Below are 10,879 nucleotides of genomic sequence, written 5' to 3'. Positions count from 1 at the left end.
ATGACAAACACTTAAAGAAAAACCGTGTACAAAATAATGATAACTTTTCACAAAGAAATAAACTTGTCAAAATATTGTGTCACTGTCTTTTTTCTTCAAGTCTCCAAGTCTTACTTATACATCATAAGCATAAGACCGTCGGAGGGAAAAATGAGGAAAACTCATTTGAGCGGTTGTCCATTGTTTGATGGGAAAGGAATGATACCGCGTATTGTCTTCTGCCCACAAAATCAGTGATAGGTGTGATGTATAGTACTGTCCTTGCCCATGAAATTAGGTAGTGGAAAGGATGTTCAATTTGTACTATGTACTATTGAATCACATTCCTATTTTGATCTTATATTCAAGTTCATTGGCTTCATATGAGAGTTGATGAAGCATGAAATGAAGAAAAATAAAGTTGGATTCAGAAACTTCATAATCTTTTGTCAGAACCTTGACAGCGTTAGTAGTCTGACTTGAGATCTTCAAAATCTTAAGAGTCTTAAGAATCTTTAGTTAGAACCTTGATAACTTCAATCGTCTGGCTTGAAATCTTTAGCTACATAACACAACTTCAAAAGCTTGCCATTCTTCAGAAGTTTGATGATCAGAGTCACATCCAGAGGCAGTTGGAAGACGTGAAGTTGTTATCGACTGCAGTAGCAATTTTGTAGCAGTTTGAGAACTGGAGACAAATGAAAACAAAGCAAAGGACAGAAGGCCATGTAATAGTTTGTCGGGTGTTGAAGAGTTAACCGTTGTCCACGATTATTGATGTACATGTATATAAGTCTATTTAATCTCTATAAGAAGGGCTCACATTTTTTATTGTTGTTCTCTATAGAATTCAAACATTCAAATTACAGAAATAAAAAAAAAATTGTAAGAAATCTATGAATCTGCACCCCACTTTAAATCTAAGTATTTTACTTGATTTTTTTTAATGATTTTCTTCATTTACTTTTTACCCTTTCAAGCAATTTGATATTTTACTTCTTGAAATTTCTTTCCAACTATTCTACATTCAAACGCTAAGTTATCAAACATGAATATATTTTTTTAAACACTTTTTGCACAATATATCTTTATGATTTTTTTGAATTTAATCTTTTAAGTGAACAAAATCTTATGATTTGTTTATCAAAAATATCAATAAATAGACTACTACTGAATTAATATATAAATTTACAAAAGCTCACTAGTGACTCAAAATAACTCCAACAAAACCATTGAAACAACTCAGATACTAATATAAAGAAACTAAAAAATAAAATAATAATAAAGGTTATTAAAATTCATAATTTAAAACCTAAAGAAAACCTCATGTAACAAGTCTAAAATATAGGGTACAACTATCTTGGATAATATGGTTCTAGTCGTTTTTCAAGTTGCTTCCACTAGAAAGTGTGGCGTGTTTTCTATTGTTATTGAGACCGTTATTAGGGCTGCTCATAGTACAATTTATTAAGAAAATTAAATGGTACGATAAAAGATTATAAGAATTGAATTATTCCGATTTGTTTAAAATCAAACCGAATTAAACTAATATATCGGTTCTGAATTTCAAAATGTAATTTTTTTTAAAGAGAATGGTTTGTAATGGAAAATAAAACGTGATTATTTGAATAAGAAAAACTAGACTTTTTAAAACCATTTATTATAAGTATTTTTCTTTGCATAATTCTTATAACTAATATGTAGATGTATTTAAATTCAAACCGTTTCGAATAAAAATCACAAATTTACAAAAGAAATAAAAAATAATATAATATTAAATATTATTGAACGTCATAAAATTATGATTTATGACGATAAAAATTTAAATTAATTTTTCAAAACCAAATTAGATCAAATGAAATCAGTTTTTAAATTATTAGTCATGATATTTATTATTCTTTGTAATTCTAATTTTGAATTTTTACTATTTCATATTTTTAAATTCGTAATCTAAAATCAAATTACGTAATTTATCTTAAGATCAAATAAATTTTTTCATATTTCAAATACCATTTATTTTAATTTTTGTTGTTTTTACTGTAATTATATTTAAGCTTCTTGTTATTTTACATTTCTTAATTATAATATCTATAAGTTACTTGAGTATTAAATAACAACTTCAACCGATAAACATATCAATTAAAAGCTCTAAAATTTTCAACCTAATTTTAAATTGATCATCAAGTTTATTTGTTGAATTGATAAAATTTATCGTCAACAATAGTGAGAAGATATTTAAATATTTAGTAGAGAATTATATAATAAAATAATAATTAAAATAGTTATTTCATTTTCAGATATATCCATTACTTTTAATCAACTTGTGAGAAAAACGTTCTGCTAGGGAAAACGAAAATCAAGTCTCTTACCAAAGGGGTTTTGGGCTCCACGGCCCAATGCCGCCGACGCCAATATGCTCATGGACAATTACAAGCACCTTGAATGCACCCCAAAAAAAAAACATGATGGACACTCAAGCTAGTGGTAAAACAGGTGCATAAATCAAATAGCCAATTTGGAAGAGGAAACCACACACCAAGTTATACAACTTTCCATCTCAGGAATTGAAAAATAAGGATGAAGACACAAGAATCCAGATTGAGTTGTCCATTTTCGTTTGAATGTGACTAAGTGTCTTTCGCTAAAATCTACTAACAAACACTCACATTTACTATCAAGAATTACGTAGCTTTGAGTTCTCTATTGCACTTAGGGATACATAGGAGTAAGATTAAACGTCTCATCAGACACCATAATAAAAAAAAAACTATTTTTAATACTTTATTTTCCATTTTTTTTTCAAACTTTTAATAATTAGAAGAAAACAAATAAACGAAAGCTAAAAATCTTATTCGTAAAGCTAATTAAATGGTTCTCGTTGGCTATAACGGATGTGTGAGGTGTTAATATCTTCCCCTCGTATAATCGGCTTACGAATCTGAATTTGGTTGCGACGGTCATTTGCTTTTTCTTCAAGGGTTTTATCGATATTTTTCCTTTCCTTTTTTGTAATAAATAAACTTCGACGGTGACTATGTTATTATTTCGAGTGTGAGAACGGTCAGATATTTTTTGCGCCGCGACACCTGGCATGAAGTGTAACCTGCTAAGTGTTGGACAATTGGTCGAAAAAGATTTCTTAGTGGTTATGAAAGATGGAGCCTTAAAATTGTTTGACACCCAAAATAATTTGGTCTTAAAATCTCCTATGTCGAAAAATATGATATTTAAGACCATGATCAGTTCGACTGAAGTACAATGTCTAAAAACAGTTATCGACCACAAGCATAGTTGGTTGTGGCATTTGAGGTTTGGCCATTTGAATTTTAGGTCACTCAATCTACTAATTACTCAAGAAATGATCATTGTTATACCAAGTCTTGTGATGCCCGACAAACTCTGTGAAGGTTTTTTAGTAGGGAAGCAATCTAGAAAGTATTTCGTTTCGAATATGACAATGAGATCTTCCTGCTTACTAGACGTAGTACATTTAGATGTATGTGGCCCATTTGAGGATCATACCATTGGTAGAAATATGTATTTTGTCTCACTTGTCAATGAGTACAATCAAAAGCCTTGGATCTATGTGATCAGACGCAACCAAAGTTTTCATATATAAGGTTGCAACAACACAACCCCTCAACTCATCAACCGCCCACCAAACAAGACCAAGTAAACAAATGGCACACCCTTATTTAGAGAGAGGTTTGTACAAAGTTGGGAGAGACACTCCTCTACTTATAACCCTGAGGTAAACCCCAATTAAGGATGTTAGAACAAACCACAATTTGACATTGCAAACCTTGGCTTTGGGGCTATTTTTTATATAAGGTTCTAAGGCCTAGTCCACTTTGTTCCATCACATTACAACTTCCCCCAAAGGATATGATAAAGGAACATTGAGGACCATCTTACGGATCTATAAGAAATCCAAAAAGATCTATAACTCAGAACTAGCTCAAAGGGCTTGAGGTCCATGGAATGATCTCACCATAATGTCGTACGAGATCAAAACCGGTAAAACTTATAAGACTTGTACGATCAGGAAAATGAGGTCCTCTGACATCACTAAACTAATGTTAGATATTGACGTCACCCTAACGACGTCAAACTATTAACACCAATCATTTAAAGTCGTTATCCATAAATAAGGTTCTAGTACCACAAGACCTTGAGATGGATGGCTCTAGAATGAAACTTGATAAGAGCTGACAAAAATCTGGAGACAGTGAAATAATACTTCCAGAGATCTTTTGACATGTGTCATTTAAGAAAGTTATAATAAAAGAAGGTTCTACGTCCTTGGAAACTGTGAGACTGTACTATAAAATAAAATTTGTGTATCAGTCTCAAGTATACATTATTCTAACCAAAAAACCTCACACTTAAGATTATCATTGGCTTGCGCATAAGAGTGCGTGCATGTATCACCCCTTCTAGAATTTCATTGTCAATTCGGAGCAGGGATCATCTGCAAAGTTTATCATCAAATTACAGTTCACTCCCTTCGCGCGAACAAGGAAAAGTTTGTATCCAAATCAATGTTAAAAATCAGTAAGTAAACAATAATTTTAAAATATAAAGTCAATAGAATATATAATTCATAAATATTTAGATATCTTCCATTTTTATTTTAGTGATATTTCGATAACACTATAGGAGTCGACTAGAGATTCTCGACAGATGCAGTTGTGAGATGTAAAGGAAGTCATCAATGTGAGCGATGATTTGCAGTAATTCAAATGTTGAAGACACGTGGAAGCAGGATAGAAGGCTAAAGCACACGCTTTGGAGTACGTGTCACTTTTTATGAAGGTAATCGTTATCGACGGTTAACATTGTAATAGTATATAAGACTAGTTCGGTCATGTGAACAAGGGTCACAATTTTCATTGAATCTTCGTATAACTAAAGTATTCAAGTCACGGAGAGTTACAGTTTATAAGAATATGTATGACCATGCGTCCTTTCTTTAAGTCATTTAAATTCAAGCATTTACTTAATGACATTTATTATGTTTTTTCGTTTACTTGCTTCTTCCAAAACGGTCTTATATTGCTTCGACCATGGTCTTTGTCTAAATTCTTGCTATGTAAACATTTAAGTTCCAAACAAGCACTTTTCATTGTATTTTTTTACACCAATTGTCCTTTGAATTTTTTTCGAGTTTAATTTTTTTTAAGTGAACTAAAATTTATGATTTAATTTACTAAAAATATCAATAAATAATATGGTATTGTCCTCATTAATCAAAATTTATAGATTCTTCCATCATTGCTTGAACCTTATTTATAACAAAATCAATCTATTAAATCAACTTCATTCATAAATCATAATCATATTGAAACTTATAATCCAAGAGAAAAAAACAAAGACATTTAAAATCCACCATATAATTGTCCAAAAACAAATAAAGAAATAACTTTTTTTTGAGAAAAACAAAATTAAAAATTGTCATCAAAACATAATACAGTATATATCATATCTCTTATTAGTGGAATTAACTTGAATGGTGTCGAGCTTTGATCCAAAACATTTTTGTTTTAAAATTGAAACCCAGCATTATTATTTTAAAACCGGGCCAAAATGGAGTGTGCCTCATCAATTGAAGTTTGATTTTCAAGTTTTCACAATGCTCTTGATAAGATGCTTGAATTGAATGCACAAATTTGTATCGTCCTTCCGGCACAAATATTCTTTGAGAAAAAAGTTTACTTTGCATAAAGTTAAAATTGAGAGCAAGGTGGGGACTCTCTTTAAATCTTTACCTTAAAAAAATAATGACCTCTTCCTTAACTTTCTAATAATTATTCGAGGTTCTTTCTTTTGATCCTGGTGCCATAAATTCATATTATGCTCTATATACTTTGGAAAGGATGGGTTAGCCTCAAGATTGAGTATATTAGAATGGAAAAATATCTTTCCTCCTTCCACAAATCTCTAAAAAAAATTAATATTGTTCTAGACCATTTCGATATTGACCAAATCTTTCCGGCATATGAAGGGTCTTATTCTGATAATCATAAAAAATTTCAATTGCATTCACATCCAACTATTATCCATAATTCATTCGTAATAAATAACAAATTTTTATTTTGTCTTTACTATATATATAGAGAAGTGTTAAGTTCAGGTAATAAGTTTGAAATTGAGTTTCAATTCACTTTTCTTTCTTATATATTGACTTAAGTGTTGGAGTATTAACCTTACAAGTCAGTCTCCTCTTCACCGCGTCGAAAGATTAGATCTATCATCATTTCCAATCCTCACTCAATTTCTAATTCCAATACACAGAACAGTGATATAGTCTATGGAAATCAACTTTTGATCTCGCGTTCTCCACAATTCCACGATCACTCTTCAATTCACCAGTTCGTAACCTTCTCAGGTCACCGGACCAAGAGCCTCCGAAATCGAACGTGAATATTCATCGCATTCAATCTGATTAAGCATAGCTTAAACTCTGATTTCCAGAATATCTAGATCTCTGACTCATACGCTTTCAAATAACAGATGGATCTAAATTCACTTGCTCCTCCGTTGTGCGAAAAGCCGCTGTCACGGCTGCAGCTCAAGTAGTTGACGATCAATCACTTCCACCTCCTCAACGAAGAAGAAGAAAAAGAAGAGAAAAAAAATAAATTGTCAAAATTCAAAAGATAACATATCCGCATTTTTCTTTTTATTGTACTTTATACTTTATATATTATATCAATTCGATTTGTACAGTACAGAGCTGTGTTTGATATCTAGTAGGAGTGATCAATAAAAGTAGAAATCTATCTATCTATATATATATATATATATATATATATATATATATATATATATAGATAAGATAGATTTCTATCTATATAATATAGATAGAATAGATTATGGAATATCTATAGCCTGCAACCCCGTAAAGCAACAGATAGAGAGTGCACTAGATATTTATACAGGTTTGACCTACCACTTGGCCTACTCCTAAATGACTATGAATACTCATGCTCAAATTTCACATGCATATTTATAAGGTGTTTTAGAAAATTCATGGAAGTTTAAAACATTTTTGGATGAGACTGTAATTTTCCTTTATAATTCTAGAATTACTCTTATACCTTTATAATACATCGATCATTCATATATGAACCAAACGAGTTTTTACACTAATTATTTTTCATAACTCTGATGCTTTAAGATCTCTTACTTAATTCATCATAAATTGAACATTTTATGTGTGAGTTTATTCCGCAAATTAATAAGGTTTGACATAACTTTTTTGATAGACATCATCATCAAAAGTTGATTGATAGGTGATCATCAGATACTTCACCAAACTTCGTTTGACCTTAAATATTGTAATTGATTTTAAATTTTGAACTTGATAAGATATCTTTATCTCACTTCTTCACATATGAACACTTCACATCATGTACTTTGATATTTAATGTTGTCATTATCAAAATCCTCATTAGCATCTAACAATTACAAATAGTTATATCTGCAAGTGTATAGATTCATATTTGACATCTATAAAGGATTAAAATCTCTTACAACTTAATATTAACAAATACATTTTTAGATGCAACTTTGCATGAAAATGTGTTCATCCTTGCTTTAAGGGCATCCTATCATGGGGAACAAAGAATATGGTCAGCAAACTAAATAAATTGTTGTATGGCCTAAGGAAGGCTTCAAGGCAATGGTTCAATAAGTTTTCTTCAACTGTCCAAGAACATGGCTTTACTAGGAGCATGGCTGACAGCTCTCTATTAATTAAAGGATTATATAACACTCTTGTTGTACTCTTAGATTATGTAGATGATATAATTTTGACAAATCAAAATCAAAATATTTTAAAAGAAACTCAAAATTTTCTAGCCTAACAATTTCAAATTAAAGTCATAGAAGATTTAAAGCATTTTCTTGTACTAGAAATAACAAAATCTGCAAAGGGAATTCACCTGTGCAAAAAAAAATTACACTAATTGGATCAATGACTCGGTATACTCATATATTTGATAAGAATCCTATTTCTAAAGCATTGGTTTTACCATAGTTCTAAACATTCTGAAAACCTTTAATCTTCACTTTACACTACCACTTAGAATGAAATTTAAGATTATCAATTTGATTGTGATGAACCCTCTTTAAAGCCAAAAATATATATTATTTTATTAAAAAATGTGCTATTCTTTTATGAAATCATTGCAAATAAAATTTATGGATGACTTATATTACTTTTTTGGGTCGAACGTGGATGAGTTGTTCTATATGAAAGTGGTGATATTCTCCTTTCAAAACTCAAAAAGAACCACTTTTGGGTTGGGGCAAGAGTCAGAGAAGGGATTATATTGAAGAATCCACCACTTAAATTGGTTTATCTTTTAGATATACATATTCAGTCTTAATAGGTTTGAAGGTCAAAATTTCCAGGTTAGGATGGTGTCACTATGCGCCATAAAAAGAAGAGAGATTTGGAATCCAATGTTTTCTCATAGTGATGCTATTGGCTACTGCTAGGACTGTCCCTGCCACTCTGGCATGCTTGCCATGATTTGATTCTGAAATTATAGTGACATTTGGTAACATATATCTGGCTGGAAAGTCGATTCCAGTTTCCTTGGATTGAAATGAAATCATACATAAAAATAGTCCTCTATATTCTATGAAAACATTATTTATTTTATTTTTATCTTTTAAAATATATTTAGATTTTAATTTACTAGTCAAAAGATATAATATTTTTGAAGTATATAAAACAAAACAGTTATATGATTTTTAGATAAAAATATTCATCATTTGATTTGATTTTGTTTTAACTTACTCAACAATGTTTCTAGAGTTGTAATATTATCTTTCCATATTCATTATTTTTATCGGATTAGAGGAGGTAAATGATAAGTGATTTTGCACGAAATCATATCCACAATATTCCATCTCTCCAAATTGATTCTTTTGTAATATATAACTTGTTCAATACCTAGGAAAATGTATGTTTTCTCTATTCTAATACATCTTTATTTATATTTATTCTTCCATTAACTTAAGCATCAAAGTACTTGTTGATCCCACTATCACCAATTCAATCTTGATATAGTCAATGGGAACTAGTTTTCATCATCTTATGTTTAAAAAACCTGAACGCTTCACCAACAAATGGGTGAGAAGAAACCATGATTCAAAAACAATATTCACCGCCCAACCCTAGAGGATGGAGCTATAACTTCATTGTCTTCCATTATAAAAAATCACAACGATTTAAGGTGACTATCTCATCCACTATTGAAACTAATGTTTGATGTTTTTATGTGTTGGGTAGGTTATAAAGTCTTATGTGGCTTTGATGATGACAAAAGAGAAAAGATAAGTTGATCATAAGAATTATCTAATAAAAGCTATTAAAAAGCGAAGTTGGTCAAGTTTCAATATTGAGAGCAAAAATAAGTCCAATCAAGTTTAAAGACCAACATCAAAAGGAACTGAAGATGTGAAAACTCGTATGGTTTCATGCTTTAGTGTTTTATTTTTTTAGTCAGTGGTGTGTTGAATAAGTCAGAGTAATTCTTGAAGTACGAAGGCAATGCACACACGCACACTATTTTTTTTTAAATCTTTATCCATTTCAAAATTCTTCTAAAAACCAATCATGACACTTACTTAATCGATTAAGGAGTAATTCTGACAAATTAGGAAAGCAAAACTCGTTGTCTAACTGATTATAGTATGTATCTTATCAATTAAGGAGTCATCTCGCCTCATAATCGAATAGGAACCTTATTAATCGACTAAGGATCGAATTTGGCTTACATATTTTCTTTTTTTACTATGTCTAATCGACCAGCATCGCAACCTAATCAATTAGAAAGCGGACAAAGCCCGTGGATTATTTCCTTTTTAGCCAATTTTTTTACCTATACAAAGGATTTTTGTGCTCACTTCCAAAGCACCAATTTTCTTATTTACTACTCTCCTTCCTCACTTACTCTCTTGTCAAAGATTATGTTTACTCGCTACACATTGCTTTAGTTCTAAGAGATTGAAATGCTTATAATAAGAGTTGTGTAATTCCTTTGTTGTGTTGAAATTGTAATTCAAGATCATATTTCTCTTGTATTTCTGTAATTGACATTGAGGTTGCAATAAACCTGATAAAAATCTTGGTGTAAGGAAGGTTATTAGGATTATCCTGGTGTAAAAACTCAAGTTGTTGTTAGTGAAAATCTCAAGAGGGGACTCGTAGGGACTGAGTTAGGCTGCGTGGTTTAAGGATGCAACAATATAAATCATGGTGTGATCCTTCTATCTCTATCTTTAATTTTCTTGTATTTTGTTTTTCATTTCTTAATCTATTCTTCTTCTCATTCGTTAAAATCAATCAAACTAAAATCAATCATTATGCGAACACTTTTCAGAAACCAAATAACACAATTCATCCCTCATCTTGTGTTTGAAGGCATTTGGTCAACAAGTGGAATCAATACATAATCCTTATTATAAGACTAATCGTCTCATGAGGTAGAAATGACTTTAAATAATTCACTAGATAAACCTTCATCACTTAATGGATATGAGTATGCTTATTGGAAAGAGGAGATGAAAATCTTTAGAGGGGATGAATTGTGATATAATGGTCATTTTTAAATAAATAAAAAGTAGTCCCTTTGTTTCCACACATTTAGTTTATGGGATTGTGGAAAATAAACATAGAGAAATATGGACCAAAGAGGATAAGGAAAAGGTGCAACATAGTTTGAAGGAAAAAAAATATTATCACCACCGCTCTCGGTATTGATGAGTTTTTTTTTCATGTTTTTCACTACAAATTTGCAAAACAAATTAGGGACGTCATTTAAATTACCCATGAAGATACAACCAAGATAAAAGGGTTATAATGGACACATTGACCCGTGAATAT

Source organism: Lathyrus oleraceus, chromosome 7 (genome assembly GCF_024323335.1).
Source record: "Lathyrus oleraceus cultivar Zhongwan6 chromosome 7, CAAS_Psat_ZW6_1.0, whole genome shotgun sequence".
NCBI classification, from domain to species: Eukaryota; Viridiplantae; Streptophyta; class Magnoliopsida; order Fabales; family Fabaceae; genus Lathyrus; species Lathyrus oleraceus.
This window is presented reverse-complemented; position numbering follows the sequence as displayed.